This window comes from Pseudochaenichthys georgianus, chromosome 10, assembly GCF_902827115.2.
Source record: "Pseudochaenichthys georgianus chromosome 10, fPseGeo1.2, whole genome shotgun sequence".
Lineage (NCBI taxonomy): Eukaryota > Metazoa > Chordata > Actinopteri > Perciformes > Channichthyidae > Pseudochaenichthys > Pseudochaenichthys georgianus.
The window spans coordinates 10584824-10600972 of record NC_047512.1 but is presented as its reverse complement, the minus strand read 5'-3'; the positions used below and the strand labels follow the sequence as shown (position 1 = coordinate 10600972).

General features: G+C 40.9%; 1 protein-coding gene across 5 annotated transcripts in view; it reads right to left on the bottom strand.

Annotated features, from left to right (window-relative positions):
- lingo2 (leucine rich repeat and Ig domain containing 2) overlaps nucleotides 1-14427 on the bottom strand; it is a 240796-nt gene extending 226369 nt beyond the window's left edge. For 3 of the 5 annotated variants that reach the window (XM_034093222.2, XM_071204598.1, XM_034093218.2), the window contains exon 1: nucleotides 13804-14427. The gene's annotated coding sequence lies outside the window, so the exon portion shown is untranslated. Of the gene's footprint in view, nucleotides 1-13298; nucleotides 13374-13803 lie in introns of those variants that run through there. The other 2 variants (XM_034093219.2, XM_034093220.2) reach the window with 2 other exon arrangements.
- Between the last annotated feature and the right edge of the window lie 1722 nt (nucleotides 14428-16149).

The window sequence follows — 16149 nt, the reverse complement described above, 5'->3', positions numbered from 1 at the left end:
CAATCTACCTCTGCAGTACACTTTTAGATTAAATGGTGTTCTTCCTGCAGGGCAAATAAGTAACTATGTGATCATCAACTGCGTGAGTGCTTTTGTTCCGCATATCCACATAAATTACATAAGATAAAACAATAAATGGGGTGATCTTGTTTTGGCATGTCTCGTGTCTCAGTTCATTAAGTTGCTAATTAGCTGTAAGAAGCTAAGCTGTTTCCCTATCTTAAGCAATACAAACATGTGAACAGGCTTCCTGATGCAGTCATGTACAATAAACCCATTACTTTATGTTGAGTGCATTTAGAAAGAATGCAACTTAACATGTTCAAAGCATCTCAATTATTCATATTTCTATGAAGTGTTTATGCATGTGTGTGTGTTGGGTTGGTGGGTGCGTTTGTGGGAAACCTTCAGGCGACACATACTTCTTAAATAAGTTGAACATTGCCGAAGCCTTACCACTTCAAGACAGAGGGTAGCATATACTTATACAATGTTTATTAATGAACATAAAACTAAATATTGCATAAAGAAAAATGATGAAATTAAACGATATAACATATTAACGCTATTTAACTGTAAACAAACATGTGCTCTATTTCAAAGCAGGTTTGCAGTAGAGATTTGAGCTTTCTCTGGAGAAAACGAGCAGAATTAATTTATGTGGTCACAGGTAACCGAGTTACCCATCACTCAGTGCATCTTACTTACTGTCTCCTACACTAGGGGTTCCCAACCTTTTTTCCCAAGGGCCCCCCCAAATGACTCCTGTTGGAAGTTGCGCCCCACACACACTAGGGGGGGGGGGGTTGGTGGGCACGTACAACAGCAGTAATTCAAGTTTAAAAGTCTCAAAAATGCTACAACTACTCTAACAAACTAGGTGAATGTGAAGTATTTTGTTAAAAGAGGATGAAAGCGTAATTAAGGAGCACTATTGGAGTGACTTTGATGGTTATTGGACTCAGGATTAATTCATTTGGATTCCCGCTGTATGAAGAAATGAAAGGACGGCGCAAGTGGAAACAATGCACAAAGGGATTAAACTGTTTAAAACACATGCTCAAAGTAAGCCGGAGTTTGCCGATGTGTTGGATATGTGGATTCAAAAGTCGTAAATAATCTACAAAATGGAGGAGACCGATCTGATCGAAGCAACTGTGACAAATAATCCAACTGAAACCGGCATGGACAATGACTATATTTTAAAAATGCACTTATCCAGAAAAGCCTGGTTTGGACACTTTACGGGCGGAAGAAACATTTCTATTAAAGAAAAAATTATACATTTCTGTCTTTGTATGCCTTTAATAGCTACTAACTTGAATTGTTATTCAAATGAATCAATAAATAATTTTTTATATTTTAATGTAATGTAGAGACAAGGCCTTTTACAATTATATGTATAAAAAAAAAAAAAAAAAGTCTAAATATGATATTTGGCCTCAAATCATCTGAGGCCTGGCGCCCCCCCTGCGATCTTTGGCGCGCCCCCCAGGTTGGGAACCACTGTCCTACACTATCTCCTCTGTTTTATAGACTGGCAGGTTCAGACGCATTATGGTTGTTCAAGGACCATGAACTGCTAAGATACAACAATGTGGGTCACGTCCTCACCAAAGAGCTTTTCCACAAACAATTCCCTTGCTCGTTGATTAAATAGTCCATCAAATGCAAAGCTCAACGTTAAAACATCCTTTTTCCCTTTTCTTGGCAGAGGTGGTATCTGTGTAGCTAAGCACTAATTTCAGAATAGTATTTGCATTGCAAATCAAACGGATCGCCTCTTTGAGTAATAGGCCACTGTCCAGTACTGTGATGTCTTTGTCTCTTTTATCGTTTATTGTGGTCTGTTTTTCAGGAGCTTGAGATATTTCCCATGTCGGTTCAACCAGGCAAGTCCCTCCTGTGATGACCTGACAAAGAGCAATAATTTTACAATTAAATATTTTTAGCTAGAAGAATCACTCAGTGCCTTTTCCTTTGTTGAATAGCTAATCAAAGCAGACTAACACAATCACAGAAACACATGATTTTTTTCTGAGCAACTCATATATAAGCCCCTGTCTGTGTATCTGTATGGATGAGCTCCAGGCTGTGACCAGCAGACCCAGAGTTGGACGGCCTAACGTCCCCTGAGGTTCCCCTGTTTCCCCCCTATTAATTATTCCATCGAAAGCAAAGCCCCAAGTGCTGGAGGATTTTACACTAATACATGTTCATTGATTTATAATTCACAGTGACGATGTCGGCTTCCAAGGCTAGGATTTACACATGTTGACAATAGCAGTGGTGCTTGTATACTTGGAAGTAAAGGTCAATTTAAAATATGGAGGTTTAATTCCCGGCTTATCAAAGAAGAGAGGGCTGATGCAGCCCCTGCCATATCTAATGTGGCAAGTGCACTGGATTTGCACTATGTGTTCTGAGAATTTCTGAGGACATGTATATTTACTCTCTCTCAGGCATTTTCCGTATTTTAAAGGGTGGCAGGAAAGAGCTAGTTGCTGTGGTGCTGTCACCCACAATTTTGTTCGCCAAGGCCTGTGATGTCATTTATACAGGACTGCTTGCAGTGCTTTGAGTGAATATGTATGTATATTATTTTTATTTTTTGGACAGGTCTACTCATTATGCCACTATACGACTATACTGTAGGGCTAACTGGAACAAAGGTTGTATTAACAGCCACATCATTAAATTATTATTAATACCTGATTAATGTCCCAATCAGATTTTTTCACAAAGCGTAATACCTTGTAAAAACAAGCTATTAAATATAATCAAATATTGAACCAGCGATTATTCAAATGTAAGGGTTGACACATTCAAAGTGATGAGATAGTATGGCAAATCACTAATCACATTATTGGACTAGCGACTATTAATATTTAATCGGCTCAAACCAGCTATGCAATCACTAATGAAATGAAAAAAAAGTAATGTACATTTGTCGCTTATCCACGCATACTTTATCTTTATAGTGTATCAGTTGTTATGCTCTGAAAATATTTTCTCTCCATCTACCCAATAGCCATCTATAAACCAGCAAACACACAGTACACACACAGTACACACACAGTACACACACAGTACACACACACAGTACACGCACACACACACACACACACACACACACACACACACACACACACACACACACACACACACACACACACACACACACACACACACACACACACACACACACACACACACACACACACACACACACACACACACACACACACACACACACACACACACACACACACACACACACACACACACACACACACACACACACACACACACACACACACACACACACACACACACACACACACACACCCACCCACCCACCCACACACACACACACACACACACACACACACACACACACACACACACACACACACACACACACACACACACACACACACACACACACACACACACACACACACACACACACACACACACGCCCTGGCAACCGGACATCTTCTCCATAAAACTAATAATATGGCTTAATAATCGGGCAGTTCGATGTGTCTAACCATAAGAACGTATCTTGTGCGCACAAGAAAGTATATCGTGTGCACAAATTAATAAAGCATGGCCTTGTGTTATTTAAATTGAAGCCACAAATTACATGACTCCCACCTGTCGAGTACGGCTGTACTGAGGTGTTTTTCCTCCGGAGACGTCGTGAAGAGACGGAGCGGCTCCACCTGTTGCTGCCTGCGATCTGCGATCTACGGAGGCCTGCTCGTCGTGAAGAGATGGAGCAGCTCCACCTGTTTGCTGCCTGCGATCTGCGATCTGGGCCTGCTTTCCACCTGTCCTGGTTCTGCTGTTGCAGAGGCCTGCTTTCACCCCGGGGATACCACGCTGCTGCTTTCGTCTGTCCTTTGCTGCTGTGCTGATTTGCTCGAGGAACATCGCGGATTCTGTGTGCTGGTCTGGGAAAATGGCCCATATCGGGATTCTGCTGTGCCTGTTAACTGTTTTGGACTGAGAAGATCTCTAGTCATTCTGAGGAGTCTACTGGATTCAGGTCTGTTCTGCCACCCGCAGTGGGCATCCCCTGCAAAGGTTCGGATGTGTTACACAAACAATTACCGGTTGCCTTGTCACAGACAATCTGCTCGACAAAATATGTTTGTCTTTTTTGTTTTCCTGCGATGATGGTTCTTCAGGACTGCTTCTTAAGCTCAAATCACACTCTCGCAGACTTTTCCGGTGATTCTAAAGTAGATGACAATGTATGTGTGTCGCTTAAGAGGAAAAGATGCCTGGTTTTGTTGTTGTTATTACTGTCAGGAAATGTACAACCTAACCCTGGTCTGCCCAGTAGTAGTAGTCAGATCGCTACTCCTGCTGATTTTAAAGCTAGATCTGGGTTGGGTTTCATCCACTTGAATGTGCGCAGTCTGTTAGGTAAACTAGATTTTGTCCATATCTGGGCGAGCTCGACTGACGCTGACGTCATTGTTTTATCAGAAACATGGCTAAATAAATCTATTTTGGCCTCTGACATTGCCTTAAATGGTTATAATGTGTATCGTACCGACCGGCCTAATAAAGGTGGTGGCGTTGCCATTTATGTTAAGAATAAGTTCAGTGTATCCACATTAGTTTCCAAATCTATCAGTAAGCAATTCGAATTGTTAGCCTTAAATATAGAAGTGGTAAAGGGTCAACAGGTCATGGTAGTGAGTTGTTACAGACCCCCCTCAGCTGCCAAAGACTGCTTGTCTTAGATAGCAAATATTTTATTGCAACTAGACTACAAGGAAATAGTGCTACTTGGAGATTTTAACTGGGACCGGTTAACTGCAGTGTCAGAGGATTTTAAAAACCTTTGTATCTCTTTAAATGTTACTCAGATTGTTGACAGTCCTACTCGCCCTAATATTAAGTCCCCAAATAAATCCTCCCTAATTGATCTCATTCTAACTAATATTCCCTATAAATACTCAGCTGTGGGAGTATTTGCAAATGATCTGAGTGACCACTGTGTTGTAGCCACAATTAGGGACACAAAAGTCCAAAAGGTTAAACCACGTATTATCATCAAGAGAGACATAAAACATTTTGTGGAGCAGGGTTTTGTACATGATCTGTTTGGGTTTGATTGGGGAAAAATCGATTTGTGTGCTGATGTTGAGACTGCATGGTCTTATTTTTATCTTGGTTTTATGGAAATTATAGATAGACATGCACCCCTGCGTACATTTAGAGTGAAGGGACGAGACAATCCTTGGTTTTCCGCTGAACTGTCCAGTCTCCTGCATGAGAGAAACAAGGCCTGGGCAAAGGCTAGGAAATCAGGCTCAGAGGTAGAATGGCTGCGTTTTAGGCAGCTAAGAAATAGATTCACTTCACATGTCAAAAGTGCTAAATCTAAGTATTATCTGTTAGTTACCACAGAAAACCTGAACAACCCTAGAAAATTCTGGAAAGCCATACAATCGATATCCACCAGTGATATCCGTAATGAGCTACCTCCGTGCCTTACCACAGCATCTGGCACTATATCGGACAGGGCCACCATGTTAAATTGTTTTAATGAGCATTTTGTGTCCTGTGGCTCTCTGTTTCATGCTGTTTCTAATTCTGCTTCTGTGAACACCACAGTCGGTGACACAGAACAATGTGGTCTGGAAAACCCTTTCAGTTTTACTCCTTTTACTGTTTATGTTGTTTGTGAAGTCTTAACCAAGCTAGATCCTAAAAAGTCGGCTGGTCCGGACAACGTAGAACCTTTCTTTTTAAAGATTGCTGCAGATTTTATTGCTCCACCTCTTACTACTCTTTTTAACCTCTCTCTCAGCACGAACAAAATCCCAAAAGTATGGAAGTCAGCTTATGTCCTGCCACTACTAAAAGGAGGGGAGGCCACCTTATTAAACAATTATAGACCCATCTCTAAATTGTCAGTTCTGGCCAGGGGCGGACTGGGACTACAAATCAGCCCGGGACTCTCGACCGGCCCACTTCGGTACCGCCGGCCCACCGTGGTACCGCAAGTAAATACCGCTAGTAAATACCGCTAGTAAATACCGCTAGTAAATTGTCGGGGGGACTGGGGGGGGTAGACAATTTACTAGCGGTAGACATTAAGGGTAAATAATGTCTACCTCCGGGCATTCGTCCAAAAATAAATCGACTAATAATGAAGAAAATTAACACATTTGTTGCAATAGTAATGTATGCACTAACTACATTACTACTTGTACTACAACATTTTAATCATCAGTTCTTCCTCAATTGTTCATATTTGGTTTATTAAAATAATGATATTGTGGTCATTGTTAAAAAATGTCTGCTATTATTATTATTATTTGTATAATGCACTTTCTGCCTTCCTGTCATTAGGAGTTAGACATGTAATGGCTATGTAATAGATTTGATTAGAACCTTCATTATCCTAAACTGCTGGGACATTTTGCCAATACCTTTATATTGTCTACTCTTCACTTACTTGTCGGCATTGATGTACAGAGCCGACAGAAGACCTTGGTGCAGCCAGTGACGCGTCCTAAAACCAGGAAGTAAGCTGCTGGTTCCCTCGACAAGGGTTTTGGAAAATAGCTGGAAATAAGGTCTGTGGAAAACAAACCCGTTTGATAAATGCACGTTTTGTTCAGCCGGATAATCTCCACATGTCTACCCTACTTTTATAATTTTCGAATCATAATCATGCAGCCAACTCCATCGATCAAGCTGGCTGAAACTTTCTCTCCCTCTTCTTCTCCTCTCCCTGTCACTCTCCTTTAACTTCTCCGGTGACTTTCTTTTATTTGAAGATTGTGTTTTGCCCGGCGCTTGGCCGGCTACCGCTGGTATTAAAAACATTTGGCGAATGGTTCGGTGGCGCGATAGTCTGTAGTGAAGCAGTGCGCTCCCGCTCGCCTGCTCCCGCTGCGCTCCGGAGCAAACAGCTGTTTGCTTTTCACCCAACAACAACGACAACCGACTCACGGAACGCTATGTTGTAGCGTTGATAAACGAAACAATTTAACTAAATTGCTAGTCAAAATACCAATACCACAGGACAATTTTTATATTTTTAGTGGCCCGAGCGGGCAAGTGGAAAGTACGTTATGCTGGCCCGGGGTGTCTAAATAGTGCTTCCGGGCCAGCGGGCCATTTAATGTCAAGCCCTGCCGGTTACCGGCCGGCCCACATCGTCCGACCGGCCCACTTCAGTACCGGCCCATCGGGATTCGTCCCGAACGTCCCGATGGCCAGTCCGCCCCTGGTTCTGGCTAAGGTTCTTGAACGCCTAGTGAGTGAACAGGTAAAGGAGTTTTTATGTAAAAATGACATCCTGTCTAAACATCAGTCAGGCTTCAGAAAGCAACATAGCACCATCACTGCCACAATGAAAGTGGTAAATGATATTACGAGTATTTTAGATAATAAGCAGAGTTGTGCAGCTCTATTTGTTGACCTATCCAAAGCTTTTGATACCGTCGATCATCACATTTTGAAGCAAAGGCTGGTCAGTATTGGCATATCCAGCCTTGCAGTGGGGTGGTTTGTGAACTACCTCTCTGAAAGGTCCCAATGTGTTCAGTTTGATGGGCTGTCTTCTGAGTGGTTAAACATCACTAATGGTGTACCACAAGGTTCAGTTTTAGGTCCGCTATTATTCTCTATCTATATTAATAGTTTAGGTGAAAATGTCGAAGGAGCAACCTTACATTTGTATGCGGACGATACCGTTATGTACTGTGCAGGTCCCTCGATTAACGAGGCTGTTGTTAAATTACAGGCTGTTTTTAACATTATTCAGACTCAGCTGGCTCTCTGAGCTTAAGCTTCTTTTAAATGTGGATAAAACCAAGGTAATGCTCTTTTCTAAAGCTAAAGCTAAAAATACACCGGAGACTGCTTTGGATATTGTAACTATGCAAGGAATACAACTTGAAGTGGTTACCTGTTACAAATACTTGGGTATCTGGCTTGATGATTGTCTCACTTTTAAATTTCATGTAAATAACCTGGGTTAGGCTAGGTTTCTTTACATAAATAAGTCCTGTTTCTCGCTTGAGGCCAGGAAAAGGCTAGTCACTGTGACATTTTTACCTGTGCTGGACTATGGTAATTTGTTATATATGAATGCACCTGCCAATTACCTGAGCAAGTTAGATGCTGCGTATCACAGTGCACTGAGATTTTTGACAAATTGTAAAGCACTTACGCATCACTGTACCCTGCCTGTATACCAAGGCGGTTTTGCCATCACTTACTGTACGGAGGCTCAGTCACTGGTACTTTTTCATTTACAAAGCCATGTTGGATAAACTACCATCGTATATCTGCTCCCTGATCTCTCTGCGAATTGAAAGTACTTATTGCCTGAGATCGCATGCTGTGGTTTTATTAAATGTGCCAAGTGCTAGGACTGTCTTAGGGAAGAAAGCTTTTAGATGTGCAGCTCCACTAACATGGAACAGTCTGCAAAAAGAATGGAAATTACCAAGCTAGTACCACTACATGTTTTTAAAGTTCGGTTGGATGCTACAAAATCAGATGCTGTTGGTACCTGTACATGTGGTTAGATATGTAAATTGTAATCCCTGTACATTTTGCGGTATGATGTCCTTTTGTTGTTCTGTTGTTTATGTGTTTATGTCTTCTTGTGGAACCTACTGCAGATCATTGAGATCATTGATCTCAATGGGATTTTACCTGGATAAATAAAGGTTTTGAATTGAATTGAATACATCTCGTGCGCACAAATTAATACAACGTGGCCTCGTTTTATTTATTTTTCTCTCAATGAACCCTCCAGGGCTCCGTACTAGTCAAATCCATGCACACATGTATTCTTTATAATCAATCTTGGAAAACTTGAATGTTACACTTAAGAACACAATGAATTGATCATTGCTCTTACCCTCTACTAATACCCATCCTAATGTATATGAAGTTTAAAAGAAATATGTACACAATAAAGATTTGAATATGTAAGCAGCCCCTCACCTTGATAAAAAAAGACACAGCATTTCTGTTATCATAAAGAGCAAACCGGTCAATACTCCACACCCTGCTTCACGGCTGAAACTGAGGCTGCAGAGAAAGGATGAAGGTGGCAAAGTCGCTGTAAGGACATCCTAAAGTGGCTGATGGAGGCAAAATACAAAATGGATGGCTCCAACATTGGCTTTGCTGAAAAAAGAACCAGTATCAATCTTTCCTTGCCATTAGGATGTAGGCAGGTTATTCTACTGTGTGAATATTTAATGATCTATAATTAGTTTTAAAGAATTGGAAAGGTCAGTAATGGCACAGAAGTGGGTTGGCTGAGTTAGCCTGTTTGTGGCTAGACTAATTGGGTAGATACAGGCAGGATTACAAAGTATGAAAAAACATGCTTATCACAAAATTAATCTGCTGGAGGACATTTGATCTTTGTTTTGTTTTTTCCTGGGGCAAAAGCCCAATTAGTTATGTTCACCTTTTCCTCTCTTCTATCACAACTGACATACAGTGAGACATCCTCTGCCCCATTTTCTTTTCCAGCTACGTCACCCCTGGTCCTTCCTAATGCAAGTTGTCGAGACAAACAGAAAGGGACTTTTCCAAAAGGTGATACGACGTGCCCTCGGCAGCTTGCCCAGGAAGGTCGAGCTGCAATGTGACGCAGACAGCAAGGTCACTGTCAATGGGAGCCGTTTGTAGATCAGTCCTCATGCCCCAGACAGCCTCTTCCTGCATGGTTACTATATCCCTAAAGGGCTACACTGCCACCAGCAGTCACTTAGCACATCACATCTTCAACAGACACAGATCCTTTGTGTTCCTTTTCCTTATCTCTTTTGCCAACCGTCTTTTGTGTGAAGAGGAAACTGTGGCTACTTTTTAAATGTCAGTTTAGGTTACATTCAGTGATATTGTTTTTGCTACCTCAAATGATGTAATGCACATGTGCACAATGAAACACAGATATGGCCTTATTATCAAACATTCAATGAAGACAGTTTTCTTAATACACTTGGCCAATAAATTGTACTAAAAACGTCACCTGAACAGTTTCTTCCCCTCCGCTACCGGCCTCTTAAACAAGGCCCAGCCCCCCCACTGACACACTTACCTCAGCCAAAAACATAGTCTATATATGCATTACATTAATGTACACAATGTTCATACTGCTGACTGCACATAGTTCTTGTTTGATATTTTATATCCTATAACTCATTCATAGCATTCTATTTCCATGTAAATTATTGCTTTATTGTATTGCTATTTAACTATGTTTTATTACGGTGTCTTAAAGATTTTTTGTATTATATTTCTTGTTTTATATTTTATTTCTGCACCATGACATCAAGTCAAATTCCTCGTATATGTGAACCTGGCAATAAACCTGTTTCTGATTCTGATTCTGAATAATAGGAATATAGTGAACATAGAAGTCGTCATGTTTTTCCATAGGTGTCGCTCCAAATGTTTCTTTTAAAAAGTCTGATATTTTTGTGAGATAATAAATTAGTGTGAAGTATACTTTACTAAAATATAATTATTTCCCCCTCCTTAGCTGCTGTCAACCATGATGAGTAAGCATATTTCATAAATGACCCAGCTGTTGAAGCATATTGTGTTTCTCCTCATCAGGGATTCAAAGGGCTGATCAGCCACATCCGTTCACAGCTTGGTCTCCAGTTGACAAAACTCCCTTTTAAAGCCGGGTTCTTCCGTTTGTCTCAGCCAGCTGGTGCATAGGCTAGATGTGTGTCCCTTGATAGCTAGCATGACTATGTTATATTGTTGTGACAGCAACTATCAAACATTTCTTATCCCTTAAACTGAATGTACGTGTGAATTTAAATGTAAGAAATGTATTCCTAGTAATAATATTATCCATACTATTGAAAAATAACGTTTTAATGGGATAATTACCTTATAAATTAAGTTTAAATGAAACAATGAAAGTATTATATTAACAAACAAGATAAACACATTCTTTCATAACATCTATGAGACACTTTTATTGACCAAGTTAGAATCTGATATTTTCAAAGTACATATTCACAACTGTATCCAAAAGGTCATTGAGGAAAAAAATTGTAAATTTGAAACCCAGTGTTTCAACCTAGGATCATTGATTTTTTCTGTCCTTAATGGACAGGCTAAAAATACGTTGTTCAGCTTCTGGGTACAGTTCTTGTTTTTGACAGGTCTCTTTATGAATCTATACTCTGAGAAGAAACGATTTGTGTAAGGCTGTGCAAAGATGCCACTGCATGCAAACGATCCGTGACACTCTGGAACAAATGCAATCTAATGTACAGCTCAGTTTGAAATTAACAGCTTCAAATATATATTAAACTTAAAATTTGTTTAACATCTGCCATTTTTTGTGCACATATCAATTATTTTCTATCAATAGATAGCCAAAGGTAACATGTCATGGAATTCAACATTTGCAAATTCAGTTTCCATTTACAATTACAGACAATGCAATACCTTTCCAACACGTTGTTTTATTCTATACGTTGTCATTTTGTAAAAGTAGTTCACTCGTGATAATGTATGGCATCTTTAAATAAGCTATATAAATTATTGATGTGCATAGAATATTCATATTCAAGACTTGACAATGTGTAGTCTTATGGTAATAAATAATACAATTACTAAAATATAAGGCCAGATTTGCCTGTTCTTTATTTTAATGACATGTTGCTGATACTTATCAAGAAGGCACATGATTGCAAATATTCACAATACTTGGAAAAGTTATGTGCCAGATTATGCAGTAATACATCAAAAGCCCAGCCTCTTTGCCATCGAAGGTGTTTCCTATGATGTTCGCCCCATGTGAACATGGTGTTAATGCATTGAATAAAGAGAAGTCCTTCCATTCTGTAATTCAGTGGATGCATTGTATCACTGAAAATGGAGGGCCTTTTGTTTCACTCCTTCGATAACATCAGAAGTGGCTGAAAAAGAGACTGCATACTGTATACCCGTTTACGCCCAGAGAGAGAAGGGGATTTTACGCACACAGAGAGACACTCACCTGAGCATGCACTGTATGTATGCACACATTACATATCTGCTTATACACAGACATACACAGACGTATACAGGCACAGCCACACTAACGCACATACACAGTGCCTGGACCAAATAATTTGCCAAATCCAAAGGGCTGAAAGAGGCAGATCCAGACACAGCATTGCTAATTCAGAGTTAAAGGAAATACAAGGAAGAGCCAAGTCGGTCTTAGTGCTCTCCTTTAACCATTCTAGTCCATATCAGAGGCAATGCGTCAGCCCTGCCATGGTTAACACTCAATAAAACATCAAAAGGGATGAAGCACAGAGCTCTGGACAAATACACACCCACGCAGATACCAGATACACACAAAAACTCTCGCCCTCCAACACGCTCTCTTACACACGTACACACGCATGTTTGACGTATACGTAGTGTAGATATAGCTCATAAGACTAAATTAATACAGCAGGCACAGCAGATAACATGTTTGCATCTCTTTCAATAGGAAGCAATTACACTAGCCCTCTTGCATATTAAATGTGACATCAATAGACTGTTTGTGCGAGAAGCTTCTTGCAATCAAGCTATATATTCAGAAGAACAAATGGCCATTTGAGCCAACAGTCAACAGCAGACACACAAGAGCTGTCATCAACTTTCCATCAGGCTCCACTTCCCCCCAGTGGATGATTTGCAAGAGGAGAGACACTTCTTTTGAAAATGTTATATCTAGGAGCAAAGGCTTTCAATGGTCACTGTGCTGCATGTTACATGAGGAGGTGGCATTATAAGCATGAGGCCAGAACACAGTTGAGCATTGACAGCTTAGACAGGCAATTGACGGTTCAGCTCTTTTAAATATTTCAGGGAACCAACAGGATGCTCATGCAATCATAAATATTTCAACCGTTGCTTTACAAAAGGAGCAGCCTTGCAGTCGTGTGGTATTGATCAAGAGGGCAGCAGATGCACTCTTCCCAACAACAAAAAAAGAACACAAAAATGATACCTTTATCATTCTGTCGTCATCTGAACACTTTCTCCTGTCTTACATTCCATCAGAAAGGGAACTTGGCAAACAACAGCCTTAAAAAATTATCAATAAACATAAGCAAGAAAAACAGAGATAAAGAGAAAGAGATGCATTGCTGTACCACAATCACACTTACTGGAACATAGGGTGAAGGTATAATGTAGGGTGTTTGAGATAGTGTAATGCCGGACACAATCGGCTCTCTGTGAGTAGAGATAAAGGAGCAGCCTTTAAAATGCAGAAAGACACTCACCATTATGAATAAAATGTGGCTCCTGTATGGAAGTAATTCCCTGAGCTCAGAGATACTGGCTATTGCAAAGACGAGGACAAACATCCACCGCAATTATGCCCCTTCCACCCCTGGTGATAACCGCTATGTAGCAAGGAAGCAAAGAGATGGATTGCTTTGCAGACAGGCATCTCTCAGCAAACACACATGCATGAGTATGCAGATACACATAGAAACATTATTTTCTGCATATGAAAGTAGCCTTTTAAAAAAAAAAACATACCAATTCTTATTAATGTTCATGTTCTTCACAAGCCCTGAAACTTGTTATTGTATAATTAAGATATTTATCCCAATTTTGTATGAAACTGGATAGATACAGTCAAGATTCATGCACCTTTTTCATCTACCTTTCTCTCTTTCCCACTCAACTGTGTCTTTCAGATCTCCTATCTGCCCGTTTCTTAAAAGACCTGAAGGGTGCTACAATTATACAAGAGCTCGTGGATGTGCCCTTAGCCCTTACCTTGAAATACCATCCAGAACCTTATAGTCCACCAGAGAAGCTGTCTGAAGCTCGGTGCTGCTCCACAACAAAGATAAAAGGGCAAAAATCCTCCAAGTCTCTCAGAATCAGAACCCAATTCAAAGCCTTTCTTTATTAGAACTTACTTTTTTGAACAGGATGTCCTTCATTGATTCTGCAAATAATCCGTTCCACTTTACCTCCCAGGTTCAGAAGATATTCGTATGGGTATCCACCTGGTCACGGTGAAATAATGATATGTATTCTTCTGGAAAATGCGTGTGCGAGAGAGAAAGAGGCACTGTAGGATCTCTTCTGGTGCGCACTACCAGCTCCACTGCAAGTGAATCCAGCCGGTATTCACAGATCTCCTGCTGCCTTCAGGAATGAAATTCAGCATCCGCTGTTCATCCCCACAACAAGGGGAGGGTGTCCCCCCCGGACGGAAACTTTCAGACACCTCTCCCAAAGCTCTGATAGTTGAAACTCGATGTCACAGAGACCTGATTATGGGTTATTTTCCTTCGATATCCCCCTTCAGTGGATTTCCCCCCTTTCTTTCTTCTCCAATTTGCCAGTTAGGTAGATCTCTCCTCTCCAGAATACGGACTCACAGAATGGATGCTGAGAAAGCAGCGGAATGAGGCGAGCCGCTTGTTCTCTCGCTCTGCCTCTCTCTCTCCCTCTCCCTCGTACATGCCCCCTCCCTGCTTCTCACTGCACTTCCCCTCCCTTCCGTTTTCCCTCTCCTCCTCTCCTTCCCTCTGATAAACACACACACACACACACACACACACACACACACACACACACACACACACACACACACACACACACACACACACACACACACACACACACACACACACACACACACACACACACACACACACACACACACACACACACACACATACATATATGAACATCTCTAGCTCATGCTATTGACAATTGCTGTCTTGCCTTTGCTAGCCATCTCAGACAGAAATGTTCAGTGCCCATACTCCTCAGAGAAACAAACAATCGTATGATAAATATGTCAAATTAAATAGTTATGAAGAAAAAGAGCAGCAGCATGGAAAGGAGCATGGGGCCAAGAGGCAATCTAATCTCCTTTCTTTATCCTCTTTCCCTTATTACAATTTATTTGGAGTGAACACTGTTTTACATCTCTGTTTTGCCGTAACTTTTGTGTCAAGTGGAGTTGGTTCAGTAGTTAATGGTTGCCAACTGTCAAGAGTGAGTGAAGAGGAAGACGACAATAGCAAACAAGAGAGGAGTTCACTGCACAGAAACCAGGACGCTACATGTGCAGTAGCAGCCGCATAATTATACAATTAGCCAGTAGCCACCTAAACAAATTTCCAGAATTTCTGTTATCATTGTGTGTACATACACAGTGATTACTAGCCCAGAGGTATAGCACAAAAACAAACAATGTGAAGAACAATTAGAACAAAATAAAATTCTGAAATGTTTCTGCGAAAGCCTCCCACAAATACAGTATCTCACATCCCCACATGTATTTACTGAGGGACTGTTTATGGCATATTCAATTTGTCATGTCCTCAGCGCTGAATGACAACAATACATGCCATTTGCACACTCCTATGAATACCTAACATTATTAAAGCCAATTCAATTGCTAAGCCTGGACTTCAGGGTCCAACAAAGGTTGCTTGATTACTTGTATCTGTAACTCCTTACATATGCAGCATGTGCACAATTTAACCTGTCAGTCATTTATGCAACATGGACAACTATAAGAGGACTTGCAGAGTATGTTAACAACATAGGTTCCATTTTCACTTTCTCTTGATATAAGGATGCTGACCTTGATAATATCGAGGTAAGCTCTCATCTTATCAACACCTTGTCACCAAAGCTCTGAGCCAAATGTTGAAGTGCCTTTGGCAGAGTCACTTGCAGCCCGTTTTCCATCCATCATTTACATCTCCTCTAGGGAGTCATGTCAACAAGATCATCAAGTTTATTCAAAAGAAATAAGATGATTGTGAGGAAAACTTCTGTGCAGAAAGGATGGAAGCTGGAGCTGCTTTAGTCAAATGCTGATATTTATTGAGAGTATAATACGGCCGGGGGATTAACAAAGCAACTCGCACTGTTAGTGCGGGCTGCCAAATCAATTCTGCCCACACAGAGAAAGAACCGCTCGGACCTGGTCTCTGAGAAGGGGCGGAGCTTAGAAGCGCGGGCTTTTACTCTAAATCGATAACAGATGAACAAACAAAAACTGTTTGTCTCGTAAATGCATCGGGCAGTAAACCCTTCATCCCACAGGAAAGGCAGAAGACCTTTTGACCTGTGTCTTCCTGAGAAATTACT